At 43.0% G+C, this 23988-nt stretch overlaps 1 pseudogene; it reads right to left on the reverse strand.

The window, feature by feature from the left end:
- Window positions 1-21270: 21270 nt before the first annotated feature.
- On the reverse strand, window positions 21271-22124 carry LOC127143373 (uncharacterized; annotated as a pseudogene).
- Between the last annotated feature and the right edge of the window lie 1864 nt (window positions 22125-23988).

The following is a 23988-nucleotide window of genomic DNA, read 5'->3' on the forward strand; positions in this document are numbered from 1 at the left end:
TCCTCCCACAGGGACGCAAGGCAGCCTTGATCCCACCTTTCACAATGATGTACCCAATGATTCCTGCAATGACGATTCCTACAGCCATCAGGAGGTAGGGCCACAACCGGGCGAGTAAGTCTCCAATCCAACCTTCTAACATGGCAATTCCTTCCCCAATTATGCCAACCGTCTACTCCACTACTGTAGTGAAGACTCCTGAAATCATGGCTCCTGCAGTCTCGTACCAAGCACATTCATGCTCTTCTTTTCCTGAGCCGCATTTCATTCAGTGTTCTTCTGGTGAATGACAGGTTCCATTGTTGTAGAGTCGGTTAGGGCCCAACCACTTGTACCCTGTGATCTCCTTACCTTCGCAGAGGCTTTTCCTGAAGGCATGCCCTTCGGCCACTAAGATGTTAGGGCTGGCTACATAGGGAACGACACTGCCATTTACATTTTTTCTCTGCATCATACCATGCCCTAAGATTACTTTGGCACAGCCGACTTTCATAGGGAACGTTCTTCTCCATACTCCTTGGATCTTTTTCCACACAGCTTGTTGCTCGTACATATGATATTCATTTCCATAGTGGCTGTCACAGTGATCCTTCCATCCTGGGATGTCACCACAATGTCTTCTGGCAAGGCTAATGTTGCAGGTGGTGTTGGCTTTGTCGCATATCATACTCCAGGGTCTTGGGCTGACGTAGGGCTCCGGTCTACTCCAGAAGAATGGCCAAATGTCACGATCTTTCACATACACTGTGGCCACATACTGATACTTCACCCAATAATTGTTAGTTTGCATTAGGCACGGTTTTACCCAGCTCCTTACTTCTTCCTCTTGTAGTCCCCACCAAGTCGTACCATTGTCTCTTGTGTGCACTTCTTTCCAGGCTTGCAATACCCCTTTCACTGTGTTGTTTTTCTTTAATTGAGTACAGTCATACTTCCAGACTCCCCACACCTTTTACCATTCCTGCCACAATGGGCAGCGAGGAGAATTGCCTGTGTTCATGTAGTCTGTGCCATTCAACTCCTCCACTATTTTAGCAACCACGCATTCGTCTATTTTTTGAAAGTCCCCACTTGTCACATTCATCAACTCACTGGGTTTTGGAAGTTTTTGTACATACATTTCGGCTTCTAGGGGTCCCTGTAGTCCTCTGCCGGATCTTGCATATCCTGCTTGGAAGGCTCCTTTAAAATGAATTAGTTTTACCTTCCATATCCAAGGCAGGGTCTCATTAAGCCAGTCCTCATGGTATGCACTCAGTGTTGAACCATATGTTGCTTTGTTATAATAATAGATTGGTTTCGTGGCTGGTGTAATAACCTGGTACTTCTGAGTCTCGCACTTTGTGTACAGGTTCCAATAACATGGGTTTAGAGAGTTTTTGGTTGACGCATTCCTCTGCGATTTGTTGGGATTTGCTGTGCCTGCGGGCTCTTACTTCCCCAAAATCGGGGTCTATTATTTGTAGTGTTGATGAGCTCGCTGCTTTGGGTGGTGGTGTGGCTCCTGGTGGAGGGGTGATGGGTTCTGTACTGTTGGTCTCTTTTCGGGGTGTTGGCTCCGTTTCCAAATGCCAGGTGCTACTCCTGCTTTTGGCTTTGTGGATCCGGGTCTTGGGATTCTTACAAGTTAGGTTATAATTTCCCTAAAACTGTCCCCACTTCTGGATTATCGTGAGGCACGACTTGTTGCGGTACGGTGCTTCGAACTTAACTTTGTTATCCCAATATCATTGCTTCTTGATCCCCTCCAACGGTATGCAACCCCACGTGCAGTACCAACTCGGGGTATCTCCCTCTGGGTGTATCCAATTACACTGTGCCTTCTTTCCTTCTGGCTTTACTAGTACCAATAATTGGAACAGCAGTCCATCTTTTAGTACCTGTATGTCCTCCAATGACCATTTCCCTTTAGTCGGGCTCAGGGTTGAATTGTCTCAAGTGCTGTTTATCTCCTCCTGCCATAATGTCACATTTTGGCCTGAGGTTTGATATCGCTGGGTCAAGTTTCCTTGAGTTCCGTTTGTGTCCCATGCAACAAACGTGTCTTTTGGTTCCACCGTCCAACAAGTTTGGTTGAACTATTTAGTTCCATAATGGACCTTGGCATGGGTTAAGGCCCAGGGTTCACTACCATATTGGTATAGGATGGCTAGGACCGTTGCTACTCCGGTCATCACTAATATGATTTTAATTGTCAGACAAAAACAAAATAATCCTTTTCCGTTCCTTGGTTGTTCCTTTGTCGTCAGCCACTGCTTGTCACCGGTTCTTAGGTCTGATTTGTTCAGGGTTTCATAACCCTCTTTTGGTCCCTTTCCTCCAATGGCTTTTGGTTGCAGCTCCATTCCTTCACCGTTGATTGGGGACTGGTGCGCCGCTGCTGGAGTATTCTACTAAGAAATTGTTTCTTCTGTTTTGTTAGGTTTTGCAGACTCTTTATCATGGGCGGACTTGTCTCCCAGCCACGGCAGGTCCTTCTGGCACGACCTTTGAGAAGCTTCATATATAACGGTGATGGGAAACGACTGAGTTCTGGGTCCAACCCACGCCACACCCACCTCCAGGTGGTGAAGATCAATTCTTCAAGTTGGGGCAAGGGTCCAAAGGCGTACTTGAACTCATGCTCTTCTTCCAGGACAAGGCCGTCTCTTGCCGTTCTGTGAGCTTTCCCTTCTCCTCGCAACCTAGATAGTTCTGAATAAAGTGGTTCATTCTTCTCAGTCACTAACTCCACCATGGTTGCCCAACCATCTCCCCTGAAGCCATTCCTGCGGTGGAACTGGAATCCTCCCTCATCTATTGGAGGAAGAGTTGGTATTAAGATATCCAGCCGTTTACAAGCTACTCTTAATGGCAGGTGTTGGGTTTCAAGGATGTATCTTTCGGGGTCACTGGCTCGTTTGTTGAGCTGCCTGTGCATATAAGGGCTGGTAGTCCAAATCACACAGGGTCCGACCCAGATTTCAACATACACTTTCTGCTCCTACCTCGGTTGGTGATCCATTGACTGTGAAGTAAACCGTGTTCAGTATCCATGGGGCTGATTTTGGGCAAAGTGGCACTGGCTGCTCAGCCCAATATGCTGGACATAAGACATTTCTTCTTTCTTGTAGTTGCTGCCCTGTCATCACATGTGACTTCAGTAATTACTGCCCTGCTATCCGCAGGTCTGTACTTCGACTGTATTCCTTTGTTGTACAGAAATATCCGCCAGTGCCACATCCCCAGAATGTTGGTTCAAAATCTCTTTTTGGGTGGTCCAGCCATATGATCTTTCTAGGTAACTTTAAATAGGGTGTACCGTAGGTTCTTTGTTTTCTCTGCTTGGTTCTAGCTCCGGCTTCTCTGGGGTTAGTGGTGCATCATCCAGCACCTCTATTTCTGCTCCCACCAAGTACACGCCTTTGTATGGAACTATTACCATCTGCACTGTAATCCTAACCTTTACTGATTGGTCAGGTCTGATGGGCATGGCCGCTCTTGTGGCCTTCGTCCCTGGTGCCTGCAACACACCTCCACGATGCCATCCCTCCGGAGTTACTATGAAGTCAGCGCTTTTTGCCTTAGCTCTGGCTCCAGGCTCTTCCCAGGCATCGAGGCTCGTGCTGGTGTAGTGCAGGCTTGTTGTTCTGGCTCCCTCTTCTTTTGGAACCTCTGGCAGGTCCTCCAGTCCCACCTCTGGGTCTTTAAGGACCTCTCCGATCAGTTTTCCCCAGGTTGTAAGCTCCCAGGGCCCTTCCCAGCCATGTTCACGGGCTTCCTCCCGCTCTTGATCTCCCAACTACTCCATACCAGTACTGTACCCTGGTTTAGTAGGGTCCCGATACACTCTGATAACTTGTGCTGTGAGTTGTGCTAAGCAGGGGGTTCGCCAGCTGTCCACAGACAGGATTATAGGGCCATGATGCCCTAACTGCTTCTTCCAGGAGCGTTCGATGTCGTGGAGCCACGTCTTGACAGCCCTCCTCCTCCCCTACCGCTAGGTTGGGATAGATCAGAGTGGCAGTCGGCCCCCTCCATGCCTCTTCTCCTGGATTTCTTACTGGTGCTCTTTGCACCAAGGCTGCTTCTGAGGTTTCCCCACTTCCTGGGGCAGGCTTCGCACTCATAAGGGGATCCACATACCTTCTCACTTGCCATCCTTTGGCCTGTCCTACCTGCAACAGCCTCCCAGTTCGTTGTTGGAGAGCACAACTATTGCAGGGGAACAAACTTGTTCCATCCCATTGGCATGAACAGCTGGATGGTTCTGGCTTCGTCCCTTTCAGGTCCCATTGGGTGATGAAGACCATTCGGGGTAGCATGGTTATCCGACACAGCCCACAGACGTGGCCGTCCATTGCCTTCACCGGCTTATGGTACATCCCCTTGTATTTGTGCTTCTCCCTTTGAAACCGAAGCGGCTTCTCCATCCCTGGTCCTTCCCACAGGACAGCCAGGGTTGTTGGTTTCAAACACACTACACATGTGTTCTTAACTTCTCTCCACTCTTATATCTCCTTTTCATATGACAGGAGTCCTCTTTTAGCAAAATCCAATTTTCTCAAGGCTTTGCCTGCCCAGAGCCCTAATACTGTTCTTCTCATAACAACCGCCCCATAGACAGTGGCCAGTCTGACATAGGGTGGTAGGTCTGGTGCGTTGCTGGCCATCTTGGTTCCTGGTTCTTCTTTCAGCTAGGAATAGGCTTAAGCTGCTCTACTCCCTGGATTTCTCTCTTCTTTAGTAACACTGTGTTACTGTCTAAGATTTGTTCAACTATGTCGGTTTGCTCGTACTTAGCTTTTACTGCATTGTTGGTTGGATGGTCTCTAGCCTTGATCTAGACTCGTTGCCCAACCTGGAGTGGGACTTTAAAGCCCGGAAGTTTCTTCTTATCCTCAGTGCTCCGCCCCACTTCCTGTGACATAAACAGGCGCTGGTTAAGCTCCTCTGAGGGGGAGGGACTGTCTGTCCGATGACGGTCGTTCAGGGCCACCCCTATTTCTAGGGCCTTTGTGCTCCACTCTTTGGTATTAGCATTTTTGCCTATCCAACTTTTTACCAGGCCAATGGTTCGCTCCACCACTCCGTTCGCTTGGGGGGTGTACGGTGGCGAGTAGATCCTACTCACGCCGTTCTTCTGACACCACTGGTCCACCTGGGCATTTCAAAAGTGGGTGCCATTGTCTGTTCTCAGTTCTTTTGGCACTCCCAAATTGCTGCATGTTTGGTCAAGCATGTTCACTACACTGCTGCCATTAGCCTTCCTCACCGGCTTAATGACTACATACCCTGACATAGAGTCCACAAGCACCAGCAAGTACTTTTCTCCCTTTTTCCCTGTCACTCCCATGGGGCCTGCTACATCCATGCATACTGACCCCCATGGTATGGTGCTCTTTACTGTGAATCCACATACTTCACAGTCTTTGAGGATTTTATGAATTGGGCTCTCTGGAATCCAGATTTGCTGCTTTTCCAATTCCTTCCGTGTAGGAAGGGTGCCTGCATGGCCTAGCGCTTCATGTATGACCTGCACCACTTCTGTCACGAATTCTTCTGGGACCACCCTTCCTTTGGGTGTTTGTTCCCATTTCTCGATCCCGACAAAGATGATTCTTTTCTGTTGCACGAAGCGGTTGTGGTATATTAGATGGTGATGTTGATGTGAAGATGATGAAGAGAAGATCTCCGCTGACACTGACTTACTTGTATATAGAAGTTTATTACAAAGTAGTTCAGCATCGGACAAGCACTGCAGTAGCCTGTGAGAGGATCCGAGCCAATATGGATCTCTCTCTCTAACAGCTCTAAACACCAGTATATATACATTGGTTGTTTACATGGTTCATAGGAGACATCTGGACCTTCATTCAATGCCTTCACTGTCAAGAGGAAGAAGATGGGTGAGAGGAAACCCTCACCTTTAACCTCTACTAGTCTAGGGGTCACATTCTTAACTCTTATCCTAAGCATAAACCCCAAGGGCTAACTCAGACATAGGAAACTCATAAAAAGTGAAAACATCTAGAAACCTTCAGACATTCCAAAAAGACAAAAACATACATAAAACATCCTGTATACTACACGGTCCACTTCAACGTTTCCCCAGTGCGCCAGTGCGTTCCTTCCTTGATGTGAGCCCTCTGATGCACGACATCCAGCTCCATGTTAAGCCTTATTTTGGCTATCTTTTTCCACAGATCCTGGTGAGCCACTGTTTTTCCTTTGGCCCCCTCGAACCTGTTTTCTTCCCAAATGGCAAGGTCTTCTTTGAGTGCTTGAGCACAGTAATGACTGTCTGCTATTATTCTGGCTCTCTTCATTTTTCTTTTCTCCATTTCTAGGAGTCCTTCCAATACTGCAGTTACTTCTCCTGCCTGGGCACTCCCTTGAGTTTTACCCCTCTGTCTGAAGCATTCTTTCTCTTCCTGTTTCAGAATATAACCCCAATATGTGACGCTGTCGCCTCCTTTCTTGGATCCGTCTGTGTAGAGGACTCACTTGTAGGGTTCTTCTTCTGTCTTCTCTGTTTTTGGTATTTTCTTTCTTGGCGGTACTGCTGGACCAATTTCAAGGTCTGGATCTAGCAAAATGTCTTCCCATCTTCCCCATCACATGTTAGTTGCCTTGGTGCTCTCAATGGTTCCTTTCCTGAGGAATCGGTGAACATGGCTTTGGGTGATGACTTTTATTCCTTGGCCCTGAGCCAACTCTTTCAGAGCCCCCCAGTACTTGGCCAGGACTGCCAAATCCTTCTCTTCTGGTGGATATTTCTTTTCCACTGATGATAAGGTATAGCTCCATAGTGTCACCATTCCCCCTCCTTTGTTACTGACCTTTACCACAGCATCATCTTCTTCACAACTTACTTCTGTGACCAGCCTTGTTGTTTGGCTCCACGGCTCCAGCCGAACTGCTGCTTTTATTGCTTGTTTCAGCTTTTCCAGATTGTCTTGATCCGTTGCTGTCCAAACCCATTTCTTATTGGCTTTCCCCTCCTGGTCACCTTGTTTCTTCTTGAGGCATGCATACAGCGATTTAGCATACTTTTGGAACGTGGTCCCTCACATAGTTAAACAATCCCAAAACTTTTTGCAACTCGTTCTCCGATGTCGGTGGGCTCACTTGTTCCAGTTTTTCTCAGTAGCCATCAGAAAGTCCCAGATCTGTTGCCACTTGCCACTACTTGGAACCCCAAGTAGTTCACCTGGAACTGTCCAAACTGGCACTTCTTGAGGTTGAGTTTCAGTCCCGCTGCTGTAAGCCTTTCAATGATTTCTTGCAATCTTCTTAGGTGTTCCTCTTCAGTGTCGTCGGCTATGAATACATCATTTATGTAGATGGTGGCTCCAAGCCCATCCAACACCTCCATTACCGCTGACTGAAAAACATTTAGCGAGTTTTTGTAGCCTTGAGGGAGACGCTGCCACACATAAGATTTTCCTTTGTGTGTGAACACCGTCTTCCCCTGAGACGGCCAGTCTCAGGGAGAAAAAGCCATTAGCCGGGTCTCTAGTTGTTATCAAGTCATATGGCCCCTTAATCCACACAATCTTCTTCCAAACTCCAAAAGGCATCTCCCCATTTGCCAATTGGACTTTCAGGTGTCCTGCCGTTTCGAGGCTCCTGCGGGTCATCGACGTAGATGTCGTCCCCTACCCAGTAGGCATTTTCCAGGGTGACCCGTGCCTCTTGGGCCATTACTTCGTGGCCCCTCCGGCTCCCGCCTTACGGGAGTCCCGGAGGGCCTGCTTTTTCTTTTGTATTCTTCAGGAGACAATATGCATAACTTACAAAAAGTTCAGAGAATACTGAGCTAGAACTGAGTGAAATATTAGTGAAACAATATTTCTTAAAAGACCCCAGGAAAATTATATGATTTAAGTGACAAAAGGCTAAACCCTCTATGTGCAGATCTGGCTGAACCTCAATATAAAATTTTTCCATAACTAGTGCAGCTAGCATTAGTTATGGAACAGTAGTTATGGGACAAGCATGGGATTGGGCCTGGCAGTGACTCTGGTAGATCTGAAAATGAACCAGGATAAGTGTCAGTGATTTACCAGGCATGTGCTGTCGGTGAAGATGAAGTTATGCCTGATGACTGACCAGGTGAGGCGCCTCATGAAGAATGTGATTGCATTTAAAGGGGAACCCCATATTTATTTATGCAGGCAACTACCGTGGGGTAGTTGCCTGCATAAATATACATATTATATGTATATATAATACATATTTATATATAAATATGTATTATATATACACACTATATTTACGTGCTCTCCATGGCTGAAACTAAATGTTCATGCAAATTTGGGACTTAGATACTAGATGATATCTTGCATATAAATAATCTGCTTGAGGATTCCCCTTAGCATTATTAAAGCATAGGCATAATAGAAGAGAAAGGAGGTTTGTTCAGAGAAGTTTTTTTTTTTTTTTTTTGTTAATTAAACCCTCCAGCTGAGGTGCTGGTGATGCAGAGGGATCTGATCTACACTAACGTAGATTAAACAAAGACTACAAAGCCCAACAAACGTGAGATTGACTGAGAACAGGAACGATGCCACTGAAACTTTAACTTGCTTGTGGGGTTTTGTATGTATATGAGGTGAAATGTTTGCTTCTGTGATGTGAGGCTTATCTAGCAGAGGTGCAGGACTGGGATGGCAGAGGCCAGAGAGTGGGGACAGCCTCTGGTGCGCTTACAGTAGGCTGGAAAACAAAACACGGCTGAGATGTATGGGTGTGAGCTATGAACGCTGAAGTTAAGGCAGTTTAAGCCTGAAGACTGAGTCAAAGCTTGAAGTGATCTCACCGGCATTTGTAGGAGGACGTCAGGTGCCGGCGTGGCTGGAACAGCATGACGGCATGGTTGCGGCTGGAGCAGCTGGAGGAGCAGTGGTCCGTGTGGGAGAAGAAGAACACCTACTAAAATGATTGCTTTGCAGCGTGCTTTCCGGCTTGTGAACTGAGAGAGCAAGAGTTTGAGGCTGGAGAATGTCCTAACTGATAATCTGGTACACTTATCCTGACTGCTAGAGTCATACAACGTTGCGATGCTGAAATTACAACTGAATGATAGCAGAGAGAGAGAACATTTTAAACTGATACACCTTACAGGTGATTGGCTCTAGATGGAAGTGTCAGGTTGTAATTAGATGAAAACAGAATTAGTGGGTGGGGCTTAGAGATAGCAGGAAGCAGTTGTGATTCAGCAGGCCAGTGCAGATAGACAGTCTCCCTGATTGAACTTTCGCTAGGCTTCATTTCTGGTTTATCCAGAGTCTGTGAAAAACTCTCTGTCTGGCCTCTCACTTGAAAACAGTTTGTCTTGGAAGACCTTACCATGAGCTACTGTCCCCAGCAGAACATCTGCCAGTTTCACAGGATTGCACAAACCTTTTCACCATAATAAGTTGGTGATATTCAGAGGGGTCAAACTAAAACTGATTTAACAATTGGTTGGATTGCTGTAGAAGTTAATTACAATCACTGATGTTACCTGGAGGATGTATCCTACTCACTTTGCTGATTGATCTGACTGCCTTTTAGCACCACCCTGAGGTTGACTTTGTGGTTTTGGTGCCCATAGGATGGATCCTAATTACATTAATGATCCCCCGACATTTCCTGTAGGAAATTGGTAGGTGGGGCTGACTGGATATATAGACATTTGTCTGAACATGAATGTATATGAGTGTGGTGTATTGGAAACCTTTGGAGATACAGGGAAAATGTTTTAGAATTATTCTAGAACATGTGTAGTAAAGTAAGAAAACCACAGGTTTGTCATTTCATTAAAAAGCATTAAGAGTAATGAGTCACACAGAATAGCCACCATTGTCAAAATACAGACAACAGAGAACAAATGAGGCTTTCTAGCATGTGCAGAGAGGCTGAAGGCATGATACATGAAAAATATATTCATTAAGAAGTATATGTGCTTCTAGCAGTGGATATGTCATGTCACTGTGAGAATGGCATCTATAGCAGCCACCATAACACTTTCACTTTCTTTATATAAGGGGACACAGAGTGACATTGCTGGCCTTTCACTCTGGAATGGCTGTGTTTGAATAATGTCTAGTTAAGCGCGTAACTGGGTTGTGCAATCCTATTGCTTATAATAGGTCATTTAAAATGGTTAATTGGTTTGGTCATACATGCTGATGGTCACATCCAGAGTGTTAGTTTGTGTCAGTGGGTTGCCAAGTCAATACCCTGAGACAGACAGGTCCATCAAACCCAGAACAACTTGGCTAAACTAATTACAGGTTATGGGATATCAGTGAAATCAGAAAAAGAAAAGTAACTTCCAGAACATGCCAAGAAATGTTCCTGTATTCAACCAATACTGAATAGAACAGCTGAAAACATTGAAGCAACTGGTGTGTGTTTTCATAGATGGTGAGAAGAACTAGGTTATAGATAATACTAGCAATGATTACATACGTTGCATGTCACCAACATCTTCTACATTTCTAGCAGCAAATCAGCTGCCCATCCTACCTTTCACCCTACCTTTTTGGGGTGACAGTCAGGTTACATAGAACATCATGTCATGTCCACTGTGACTTTTGAAAACCAGCATGAGAGCCTTTTATCTATCTGGTAAATTCGCTTCTCTCCCTGCACTGATCCCTGAGACAGCAGATCAGGAAGGTTGTAGGGGTCACAGAACAAGGGAAGCTGCTGTAATATGGGCAGTAAGTCAAAAAAATGGACTGGATTAGCTGCGGATGGCAAGTCACCCCGACTAATCTCATGCAGGCACATTTTGGATCAGAATTCAATGATCTGATAGTCAGCATGATGTTTATGATGATGGCCATAAATATTATGCTGAAGGAAGATCACGCAGAGACAGAGAGTTTAAGAGAGAGACACTGCACAAAAACAAAGAAATGCCCTGTAGCTAAAGAACTGTCATATGGACACCTGAGACAAACTTCTGCACCATTGTTTCCTGCTCAAAGGCCATAAGCCCAGTCAGCTGTGGTCTGTGGCAACCCGGGCTGGAGAGATAATAAAATATAAACATGAAATATAATAATAACAATAATAAAAAAAATTAAAAAAAACAAGGGGCATAGCACTACTCAGCCTCCCTGGTAAAGTTTACGCCAGGATGCTGGAAAGGAGGCTCTGACCAATTGTCGAACCACAGATTCAGGAGGAACATTGCGGATTCTGTCCTGGCACAGAACAGTGGACCAGCTCTTTGCCCTCGCTGGAGTGCTAAGGGGGTCATGGGAGTATGACCATCCAGTCTACATGTGCTTTGTGGACTTGGAGAAGGCCTTCAATCGTGTCCCCTGAGGGACCTTTTGGGGGGTACTGAGGGAGTATGGGATACTGGGGTCGCTGAGGCCAGCCATCAGGTCCTTATACAACCAAAGTGGGTGTTGTGTCAGCATCCTTGGCACACAGTCAGACATGTTTTCAGTGGGTGTTGGACTCCGCCAAGGTTGCCCCTTGTCTTCGATCCTGTTTGTAGAAGGCAGCGCATGTAGACGCAGTGGCTCGGCTCTCTCCACTTTCCCAGTTACTTCTTTTTGGAAACAATTATGCAACTGTGGATTTCAGTACTTCTTTTGGCCCCCTGGAGATGCTGGGTTTACCTGCCCACCAGTGAGGAGATGCCGACAATGGAGAGAAAGAACTCACTCCCGAGCCTGTTTGTCTCCAACGTCAGATCGATCATGGACAAGATGGACAAGAGATCAGAATGAGGTCTACACATTACTGCACAACCATGATAACAGAGACCTGGCTGAACAACAACATCCCTGATTCTGCCATTGAGCTGGCTGGCTGCTCTGTCCAGAGAGTGGAACAAACAGAGGAATCCAGAAAAGGTAGAGGAGGAGGCCTGTGTGTGTTAACAGCTGGTGCACATAAAACCCATAAACATAAAGATGCAGACCATTTTTCTCCTGAGGAAGTTCACCACAATAACAATCATAGCAGTATACATTCCCCCACAAGCTAAGGCTAAGATAGCACTGGAGAAGCTACACGAGACCATCAATACACAGCTGAAGGCTCATCCTGATGATGTGTTAATCGTAGCAGGGGATTTCTTTTTTTCCCCTTTTTTTGTCTTTATTTCTAATATAAGACAGCATTACAATACCAAGACCTACAGCTGACACAAAAAAAGAAAAAAAAAAGAAAAACAGAAAAGAAAAACCAACACAAAACAAAACATTCAAACAAAGAAAGTTGTTATATTTAATATTATTTTGTTACATTTGTTATCCCCATACTTATTACTCTTAGCCATTCATCTTTCAAATATACTGCTAGTGGGGACCAGTCCCTGACAAACTCATCAAGTATGCCTCTTAATACATATGATCTCTCCAGTAGCAAAATAGATGTTTTTCATACCATGTTGAAACATCAGGGGCTCTTCCTCTAACCATTTTTGTAGTATTGAGAAACATGCAGCATACAGAGCAATTCTAAAGGTGTTACTGTATCTACCTTCATTATTTAGGATCTAATCCCAATACAAAATTAAAGCTGCAAGCAGCGTTGAACGGGCCCTCACACCCCGTGCCTGTCAGGGGACAGGACCCGCAAGGTCCCAACAGGTCGTACGACACAGCTCTGCAACTGCGTGACTGCCGGACACAGAACAAATGAGTCAACAAATGAGTCAGAAGTCCCTTACTGTGTCCATCAGTTGCACATTTCCATCATGGATGAAGGCAGCCACCTGCACAGATAGACCCTAAGAGAGGCTTAAGCCTTTGTCCTTTGTCCTCAGACTGGACAATTACCTGCATCACTTTCTGACCAAATGTGAAATGGATCTGTGTCAAGCTACTGGGAGGAGTACATTGATGAATAACACGTCATTTCCTGTTTCCAGTAGGTGGCATTATGACAGTTGCTGAATATTGGCATGTACTGTAGATGTGTTCAGGCCATGACACTAATTAAACGTGAGATTTGGGGCAGATTGGATATGGGATTTACAACAACTTCCTGTTTAATGGCGAAGCATCAAGATTCACCACACCGTCATGACACTCAATGCTTGTCTGACCTCATTTGAGGTGGATGTAATCAACCCACTGGGAAAGCATATCAGTATGACATTTCCTCTTTCCAGTAGGTGGCACTGTTACTATGACTGAAAGCTGGTGTGCAGATGTGTTCAGGCAATGACAGAATAATAATTAAAGCTACAAGCTTTAATTACGCCCTCGCACCCCACGTCCGTTGGGGGACCTGTGGCTGTGGTGTCCGTGCGGGTCGTACAACAGAGTTCTGCAACTGCGTGACTGCTATACACAGAATAAATGAGTCAGAAGTCCCTTACTGCCCCCATCAGGTGGCGCTATGAGTATTCCCGTATATTGGCATGTACATGTGTTCAGGCCATGACACTTCACGTCAAGTTTGGGGCAGACTGTATAGTGCATGCAGGAGTTACAACAGCTTCCAGTTTAATGGTTAAGTATCGAAATTCGCCATGGCGACACAGCAAGGGCATCCCATGAAGACTCACAGTCACCATTATGATCTTAATGCTTGTCTGACCACATCGCAGGTGAACCAGATCAACCCACTTGGATGAAATCATTTCCTTTTGCCAATAGGTGGCACTATCACTATATCTGAATATTGGCATGTAGATGTGTTCAGACCATGACAGTTAGCAAACATGGCAAAGTGTCTTGGCCTGAGCACATCTACATGCCAATATTCAGGTATAGTCACAGCGCCACCTATTGGCAACAGGAAATTATGTGTTTCATCCAAGTGCACTGTCAAATATGCCCCCAACCCTGTTCTAGGGTCCTGTACATTGTAAAACATTGCTTTATTTGTGGTGGCCCATTTATCATTTATGTTCATGCTGCTTCTCTGTCCAGGATGTGGCTACATCCGCAGTGCATGTGCCACACACACAGAATGGCTGAGGTGAACTAGGTGAATTGAAGCAACTCGAGTTGACGACGACTACGGTCATAACTCTCCAAGTGCAGTGAAAAGTAAAAGCTGCTGGCCTTTACCTTTTCTTTGTCAAACCACTTGTTCAGCAAGCATTAAGAAAAGTTATATTTTCTGCTCTGTCCACAGTCTCCCGACATATTTAACAACGACATAGTACGCTGGTTAAGCTCATAGCAAATTGTTACTAACAGCTAAAATGAAAGCTTGTCTGTATGTAGTCTAACTGGGTAATTTGACACTAATCCCCAAATTTCCCAAATTGCTGTAAGCCCACTAACATTTTAGATTTCTGTCCAGTGAGATATTGAGTTTACTGTGATTTTACTGTTACTGTTCTAGAATCAGTATTTAGTTGTACTTTATAACTCAATTCTTCTCATGCCCTGAATTTATTCTTTTACAAAATGATAGATTAAAAAACCAGTAACAGTCCGAGTCGGACTGATAGGGGTCTGCATGGATAAAGATAAAATCCTAATGATACCCATCCGTACAGCTGGTTAGTGGCTTCGCCCTGACTTTAGGTGGATGAGCAAATCACTGTTCAAATCACCTCAATATAAGCTTGTTTGACCACTGATTTTTTTGTGATTATTATTTATGGTGCACAGTGCGATCACTCAAAAATGTGGATTACTTTTACTATTTTCTCCCACATTAAAGGGCCACTTAAATCATTCATGTAGATTTTAATAATACTTTTACCTATAAAATTAAACAACACATCGTTATTTCTGTAAAATTATTTATTTATTACTAAAGGATTTATCAGTAATATAGTTAACATGGAAAAAATCTGAATATTGCATTGAATGTCATTTTAAACGTGCTTTTAACTTTTGGGCTGATGCTCCTAAAATTTTCAATAAGGAGCTTTCAGTAAGAGGAAAAGTTAGTTTGGAGCCCTGAAGAGGATTAAGGGTCTGTCTGTGCACAGTACTGCCTTTGTGAATGATACAAATATGCAACTGATGGACACAGATATTTAACTAATTTGTTCTGTGTCCAACGGTTATGCAATTGTAGGATGATGTCGTATGACTTGTAGGTTGACAAAGATCCATTTCACGTAAGGTCAGAAACATTTATTACATTTATTAGCCAAGAGCATACTTATCAAGTCTGAGGACAAAAGGACCGAGGAAGATGCTGCTCGTAGGCTCTATCTGTGCAGGTGGCTGACTTCATGCATGATACAAATATCTGGCTGAGGGGCACAGTATGTGATTTTTAACTCATTCATTGTGTGCCCACTGGGCTTGCAAAAAAAGACTGCAATGGGGGCCCGTTCAACGCTGCTTGCAGCTTTAATTAGGGCCTGAGCACTAATGTGCGAAGGCCATATTGTTGTCGTAGGAGTTATTATTCTTATGACGAAAAAATCATATTTTTAAGGGCCTAAACATGCTCAAAAACTCACGAAACTTTGCATGTGATCAAAATCCTCCTACAGTTTTTTTCATATCAACCTCAAACTTGGTCAGGATACTCTTAAGGCCATTGTGATTAAAAGTTATTAAAAGATTTTGTTGATGTTGAAGGGTGTGGCAGTGGCGGCACCTCAAATTTCCATGCCTCGCTATGAAACAGGAAGTTGCGTTTAAGTTGCTATAACTCAGCCATACTTTGTTCAATCAGCACCAAATTTCAGAATTTTGATAAGGTTCCCGGCATGAACACACTCACATGTCAATATTCACAAAAAGGTATGGCGCCACCTACTGGACACAGGAAATAACATGTTTTAGACTTTGACATCCTGTTACCAGCAGGTTGATGTGATCCATTTCAGACTTGGTCAGGAAAGCCTTAGACCTTCATGATGCCTTACTGTGAAAATTTTGATGTTCCGTTGAAGGGTGTGTCTGTAGCGCCGTGGCGAATTTCGATGTTTCGCCATTACCCAGGAAGTTGATGTAACTCAAACATACTTTGTCTAATCTGCCTCAAATTTCACAGGTTTGATGACAGGCCTGTTAGTATGGATTGGATTTAACTCCTTAATTGTAAATAGCGTGTTTGAGGAAGATTAAATTCTGTGCTAAGTTGTGAAAAAGATTTTCACTTAAAAAGACATCTTGTATTTTAGAAATTCCAGCATCTCTCCATATTTTAGAGCAAGACTGTGTAAAATCTGGATTGCATACAATTGGTGCCAGAGCAGAGTGCTGACTCACTATCCCAAAATGTTTTGAGAGTATTTCTGCAATAAAATGTTCTTTAATCCCCTGTAGTGAAATTGCATTATTTATAAATGGCATATCCAAGAGAGTGGGCTCACATCCAGTTGACTCTAAATTAAGAAATGTAGACTTAAGATCATTTTTCATCCATTCTGTAATATATAGAATTTGAGAAGCCCAGTGATACTGGGGAGTGCTACTCCCCCTTTGTCCACAGGTAACTGCAACCCATCCAAATAATGAGATAGATAAAGGACTCCATCTTTGAAGATCTTTTCTAACTTCCTTCACCACTAGATCTAAATTCAATTTTATCATATCTTCAATATTAACAGAAACAAAAATGCCAAAAATGATTTTCCATAATTAATCTTATATCCAGAGAACAACTCAAACTCAAACTAATTATCTCAACAAGAGCTGGGACTGAGGATGTGTGATTGCTCAAAAATAAAATTATGTGATCAGCATACATAGAAATCTTGTGTGTTATAACCTTAGTTTGGATACCCCTAATTATAGAACTGGATCTAACTGCTTCTACTAAGGACTCCATTACTAATGCAAATAATAAGGGAGCTAAAGGGCAACCTTGTTTTATAACTTTACTTATTAAGAATGGAGTTTCATTTATTTTCTCTTGACCTGCCATCAGCACCGTGAAAACTACAGGATGAACAAAAAATACAAATAACCCTTAGTAGTTCCACAAACAATCCACATACAAATCATATTTACATTTTAATTCAGTATAAATAATTTGTAACAAACTTATAGTAACAAAATATTTTATTTAAAACTATTATGACAGTTGTGCAACATCAAATGTACCACAGAAAGAATATGTTTGTTTTCAGTTTGACAACATGTGCAGCTCTCACTTAAACAAATGAAAATAATGACCATCTTTCCTCTCGTGAATAAAATGGATTACTCCTGTGACAATAAACACACCATCAGTATCCTCCTACCTTCTTCTGCTTCTTCTGCTTCCCAACAAAAGAATGGCATAAGTAAATCATTTTGTTTGCATGTTTTTCATTGGAACAAACAGGAAGTAGTAGAAGAAGAACGGTGCTCTTCAAAATAAAAGCATAATAAACTGCAAGGTTGCAGAGCCGCATCATCTAACATCAACACAATTAGCTGCCATTTACTGTTCTAAATAAATACTTCCACTCTATTTGATTAAATGCTTTTTCTGCATCTAACGTTATCACTAAAGCATCTTTTCTTTTATCTTAACACACTGTATAATACCCATTAGTCTCCTGATATTTGAATATGACTGCCTATTTTGGACAAAGCCAGTCTGGTCATGTCCCACTATTTTTGGGATAATATTATTAACCCTAGATGCGAGTAATTTATCTAAAATTTTACAGTCTGTATTTTGGACACTTATTGGCCTATAAGAAGCTGGATCATCCGGGTCCTTGTTTTCCTTTCGCAATACCTTAATAGTAGCCAACTGCAATTATTGGGGAATTCTCTTGATTAATAAAGAATGTTTGAACATTCTAGTTAAAAGGGGTGAGAGAATATCTTTAAAGGATTTATAAATCTCTGGTGGGAGACCATCTGGTCCACAAGCCTTACCAGATGCTAAACTACATATCACCCCTTCAACCTCCTCGCTAGTAATATCTGTGTCAAATTTATACCTATCTTCCTCAGAAACATTAGGTAGTTGTATACATTGAAAGAAGTCATTCATTTTTTCTGCCATACCCAAAGATTCTGAGGTATACAAAGACGAGTAGAAATCACTAAACACTTGGGTAATTTCAGCAGTGATATAATAAAGCTTGCCATTCTTATCCTTCATTCTTGTAAAAAAAAATTATTTGGGGATTTGCTACTTATTAAATTGGATAAATACCACCCTGATCTATTAGCATATTCATAAATCTTGTGTTTATGTTTAAACAATGCCTTTTCTGCATTTTGAGATAGGAGTGTATTCAGAGCAGTTCTGGTTCTTAAAACTTTATCCCAAGTGACTTTGCACCTGTTACTTTTGTGCTTGGATTCTGCTTCCTGTAACAGTACTTCAGGACATCTCTGTTCCTCCAACTTTTTTCTCTTTTTAGCTGAACAGTATAATATATTTAGGCCCCTTACAAAAGCTTTTGTTGTTTCTCATAAATTTGAAAGATCTGTATTTTCATTATCATTCTCATAAATAAACATCAACAATTCTCTTTGGGCCATGGAGCAGAAATCAGGATCAGATATAACAGACCTATTGCATTTCCAGTTGGACATCTGTAAGTTGTTATTGGAAATAAATGTACCTAAAAAGACAGGAGCTTGGTCTGAAATATGGATAGAACCAATGTACCATTTCTCACCTCATTCAACAGATATTTGTGGAACAAGAAAGAAATCAATTTTGGAGTATGACTTACGTGGGTTAGAGTAAACTGTATAGACTCAATTATTAGTTCAGCAGACGCAGGGGATTTCAATCATACAGATCTCGAATTGGTCATGCCCAAATTACACAAACATGTAAATTTCCCTACCAAGGAATACAATTTGCTGGACCAGGTCTACACAAACATCCCTGGCACCCCACAGGGCTGTGAGCCCAATCCTCTTCACACTATTCACCCATGACTGTACTCCCATTCACACTTCCAACATCCAACTTCCACAATTAAGTCTGCAGATGACACTACAGTTTTAGGGCTCATCTCAGACAATGAGGAGACAGCCTACAGGGATCAGGTGGAACATCTCATGGAGTGGTGCGTGGGCAATGACCTGGTCTAGAACACCTCCAAAACAAAGGAGGTGATTATTGACTTCAGAAGGACAAGGAGGGATGAGCACATCCCCCTCCACATACATGGTGAGGCAGTGGAGTGTATGGAGGATGTAAAGTTCCTCAGAGTCAATGTGTCTGACCAGCTGACATGGACCACCAACACCTCAAACCTCATCACCAAAGCACAACAAAGACTCTTCTTCCTCAGGAAGCTGAAGAAGGTCCAGCTACCACAGAAGTTGACACTCAACATTGAGAGCATCCTTGCTAGCTCCATCACTGTGTAGTATGCTAGCTGCACAGCTGCGGAGCACAAGGGACTGCAGCAGGTGGTGAGGTCGGCCCAGCACACCATTTGGCTAGAACTCCCACAGCTTGTTTCCATATACACCAGCAGACTGAGGAAGAAGGCCTACACCATCAGTAGGGATACGACTCATCCAGGACAAGCACTATTTGAGCCGCTACCATCTGGAAAGTGGTTCAGGACATTAAGATCAAGCACCAACAGGATGAGGAACAGTTTCTACCCAAGAACTTTGGCATCCATTTTTATATTTTATGTTTACTGATGTAATATTTTGTCTCAGAGGATAGTCACAAACAGTTTCATTGTACTCCGTATAATGACAATAAAGCTGATTCTTCTTTTTCTTCTTCTTCTGATATTCATGGACAGGATTTAAAGGTACAGCCGAGGTGAGGAGTGTGTCTGGTTTGGGAACCTCAGGATTGCATTGCTGCTTTTTGCAGATGATGTGGTTCTGTTGGATTCATCAGACAAAGACCTCCAGTGTGCACTGGGATGGTTTGCAGCCAAGTGTGAAGCGGTCAGGATAAGAGTCAGCACCTCCAAGTCTTAGGCCATGGTTCTCTGCCAGAAAATGGTTGATTGTTCCCTCTGGTTGGGGGGAGAGTTGCTGCTTCAAGTGAAGGAGTTCAAGTACCTCAGGATCTTCTTCACGAGTGAGGGTACAGAGGGAGACAAGTGGATCAGCTCAGCATCAGCAGTAATGTGGGCACTGTGCCAGACCGTTGTGGTGAAGAGGGAGTTGAGCCAGAAGGCAAAGCTCTCAATTTATCAGTCGATCTATGTTCCAACCCTCACCTATGGTCATGTGGGCAGTGACGAAAGGACAAGATCACGGATACAAGCGACAGAAGAGGTGAGTTCCCTCCGCAGGTCTGGTGGGGCTCAGCCTTAGAGATGTTAGCACCAGATCCTTGAAGTCCTGTAAGTTGCGAGGTGGGGCCTCCATGGATTGGACTTGTTTGTCCAGCACATCCCACAGATGCTCAATTGGATTGAGATCTGGGGAATTCGGAGGCCAAGTCGACACCTCAAACTCATTGTTGTTCTCCTCAAACCATTCCTGAACGATTTTTGCTGTGTGGCAGGGCACATTATCCTTACCATTATCCTACTGAAAGAGGCCACAGCCATCAGGGAATACTGTTTCAGTTCTGATGCTCACATGCCAGGACGGGGGTCAGCATGGGCACCCTGACTTGTCTGTGACACCCTGTGTATTCTAACACCTTTCTATCAGCATCAGAATTATCTCCTTCTGCAATTTGAACTACAGTAGCTCAAATTGTCTGTTGGATCCAACCACATGGGCCAGCCTTCGCTCCCCGCATGCATCAGTGAGCCTTGGTCGCCCATGATCCTGTCACTGGTTCACCACTGTCTTCCTTGGACCATTTTTGATACTGACCACTGCAGATGGGGAACACCCCACAAAAGCTGCAGTTTTGGAGATGCTCTGACCCAGTCGTCTAGCCATCACAATTTGGTCCTTGTCAAACTCCCTCAAATCCTCCCTTATGTTTGCCCATTGTTCCTGCTTCTAACACATCAACTTTGACAACAAAATGTTCACTTGCTCCTAATATATCCCACCCAGTAACAGGTGCCATGATGAAGAGATAAACATACCATAACACGGGTTCCATGTAAAAAATGTAAGGTGATACCAATAATACAGTAGTAGTAATGATAGTCGTGATAATGAAAGTGTTAACTACTAACGTAGCAATAGCAGTACAAGTAATTTCTAGTTATAGCAGCAGGTGTTGAGTGGAGTTGTAGGAACAGCAGGAGACTTGTCATTGCAGATCAGACTTTACAGCTCCAGAGGCAGAAGTACCTGCAGAAAGTGAGAGAAGAAGAGAGAGAGAGACAGAAGAGCACACGACTACGAGTGAGTTAGTAACATGTAACATGGGATATGAATCCATACTGAGTGGAGAGGGAGGGAGAGAGAGAGAGAGAAACTCAGTGCATCATGGGACATCTCTCAGCAGTCTAGGCCTAAAGCAGCATAAAAGGGATGGTTCAAGCCTGAGCCAACCCTAACTATAAGCTTTATCAAAAAGGAAAGTTTAAAGCCTACTCTTAAAAGTGCAGAGGATGTCTGCCTCCAGGACCGAAACTGGGAGAAGATTCCACAGTAGAGGAGCCTGATAGCTGGACGCTCTGCCTCCCATTCTACTCTTGGAAACTCTAGGAACCACTAGTAAAACAGCATTCTGGGAGTGCAGTGTCCTAGTGGAATTGTAGGGGACTATAAGATCTTTAAGGTATGTTGGTGCCTGACCATTAAGGGCTTTGTAAGTAAGGAGGAGGATTTTGAATTCTATTCTGGAGAGCTGCAGAGTCTTAAGAGACTTGTTGGGGCAGCATGATAATAATGAACTGTAGTAGTCCAGCTTGGAAGTAACAAATGCAAGGACTAGTTTTTCTGCATCCTTTTGAGAGAGAAATTTTTTATTTTGGCGATATTACGCAGGCGAAAGAAGGCAGTCCTACACACTTGTTTTATGTGTAAGATAAAGGACATATCAAAGATAGCTTTCAGATTCTTCACAGTGGCCAGGGCAATGTCGTCTAATGTAACTACATAATTAGAAAATGTATTTCTGATGTGTGTGGGACCAATTAGAATAACTTAAGTTTTATCAGAGGTCAATAGTAAAAAATTGCTTGTCATCCAAGTTTTAATGTCCCTAAGGCAAGCCTGGAGTTTGACTAGCTGATTGGTTTCATTAGGCTTCATTGACATATAAAGTTGTGTATCATCTGTATAACAATGGAAATTTATGGAGTGATTCCTGATAATGTTGCCCAAGGGAAGCATATATAAAGTGAAGAGAACTTGTCTAAGTGCTGACCCTTGTGGAGCTCCATGTCTAACTTTTGTGTACATGGAGTAATTGTTGTACAAACTGAAGCCTATCAAATAGATAGGACTTAAGCCAGTTTAGTGCAATTCCTTTAATCCAAATAAAATGCTCCAGTCTCTGTAAAAGGATGTGATGGTCAATTGTATCAAAAGCAGCACTGAAATCTAACAAGACAAGTACAGAAACAAGTCTGTTGTCTGATGCAGTTAGGAGATAGTTTGTAACTTTTACAAGTGCTGTCTCTGTGCTGTGATACAGCATAAATCCTGACTGAAAATCCTCAAATAAACTATTATTTTGTAGAAAGTCGCACAACTGTTTTTCAACTTCTTTCTCCAGGATTGTAGAAAGAAAGGGGAGGTTAGATATAGGTCTGTAGTTAGCTAATATGTATGGATCAAGAGTGGGCTTTTTTTAGGAGAGGTTTGATTACAGCTACTTGATATGGCTGCAGCACATAACCTGTTACCAAGAACAAATTTAACATATCTAATACAGAATTGCAAATTAAGGGCAGAGCTTCCTTAAGCAGCCTAGTCGGGATGGGGTCTAAGAGACATGTTGAAGGTTTAGATTCTGAAATGGTTGATGTGAGCTGGGGGAGGTCGATGGGAGCAAAAGAGTCAAGGTTAGGTTTTGCAGCTGACTCAATGGATCCTGTATTTTTACATAAATCGGTGCTGGAGAGGCGGGTTGGTGCACCTCATGAACTTGTGCTATTGATTAAAAAACCATAACTGTTATTGATGAAATCTGGTGACTATCAGCACCAGAAGACTTTAGTGAACACATATATATTTCATTTGTGTAGATAAAATGAGAAATGACCGCAATGTTGCAATTAAAAACTGCCTGTGTTTGTGTCTTCTGTCAAGAAAAGCTGAAGTGGTTTTACATTGCACTGTATGAAGTATTTGAGGTCTCCTCTCAGTGCTGAGAGGCTGCTACCAGAAAAACTGTAAATGCTGTGGCTTAACGAGTCACACTGTGTGACAGAGCACCAAAATGCCTACCATTTGAGGTATAAATTGTGCGTGAGAAGTGAAAGATGTGGGCAGGAGAAGAGCAGGAGCACAAAAATTTCTGGAAAAGCAAAGGGGCTGAAATTCTGTGGATAACCTCACTGCTTACATCAAGACACAAGATATCAAAAATCTGAATGATACATTCATTGGGACCCGTTAAAACCTTAAATGAAGTCTCTAGCATAAAGTATGCTGAACTAGTTATAGTGCAAAGAGGAGGAGGTTTTGGAGGATTTAAGCATTCCATCCATTCATTTGAATGGGAAAACTTTAGCAGAAAAAGCTAAATATTTCAAAAATTATGAATGGTAGAAAAAAATTAAATAATAGCATAAATGTCCTCAAAGAGCTGAACGTTTTGATAGCTGAATGGTTTTTGTAGCACAAAGTATGCGACAGTAGTTAGATGCCAAAAAATATATGGAAGAATACATTTATTAATGAAAGATTAGAAGAACAATAATGTGAATGCTGGCTCAGCATGCAGAAAATGCAGTGTGAATGCCGCAGCAATGCTGAAGCAATGAATAAAATAGCAGAACATATGAATAGCAAAATAGCAGAATATATCAATAGCAGAATAGCAAAACTGGAGTGTAAATAGCATAAATGTCCAGGGAAAGCTAAACATTTTGATAGCTAAATGATTTCTGTAGCATAAAGCATGGAAAAGTAATAGAAAAAAACAGCTAAATGCAGAATCAAATGTTGGAAGTTAAAATGTAAAACTGGAGCTGGAAGCTCAAATGCATTATATGAAGAAACAGAGAGAGAGCAGTGTGTGCGTGTGTGTGGTTGTGTGAGTTAACAGCACAGAGAGCATAGAAGGTGTTAACAAGTTAATGTTCATTACCTGTGTACA

Source organism: Lates calcarifer, linkage group LG15, assembly GCF_001640805.2.
Source record: "Lates calcarifer isolate ASB-BC8 linkage group LG15, TLL_Latcal_v3, whole genome shotgun sequence".
In the NCBI taxonomy this organism is placed as follows: domain Eukaryota; kingdom Metazoa; phylum Chordata; class Actinopteri; family Centropomidae; genus Lates; species Lates calcarifer.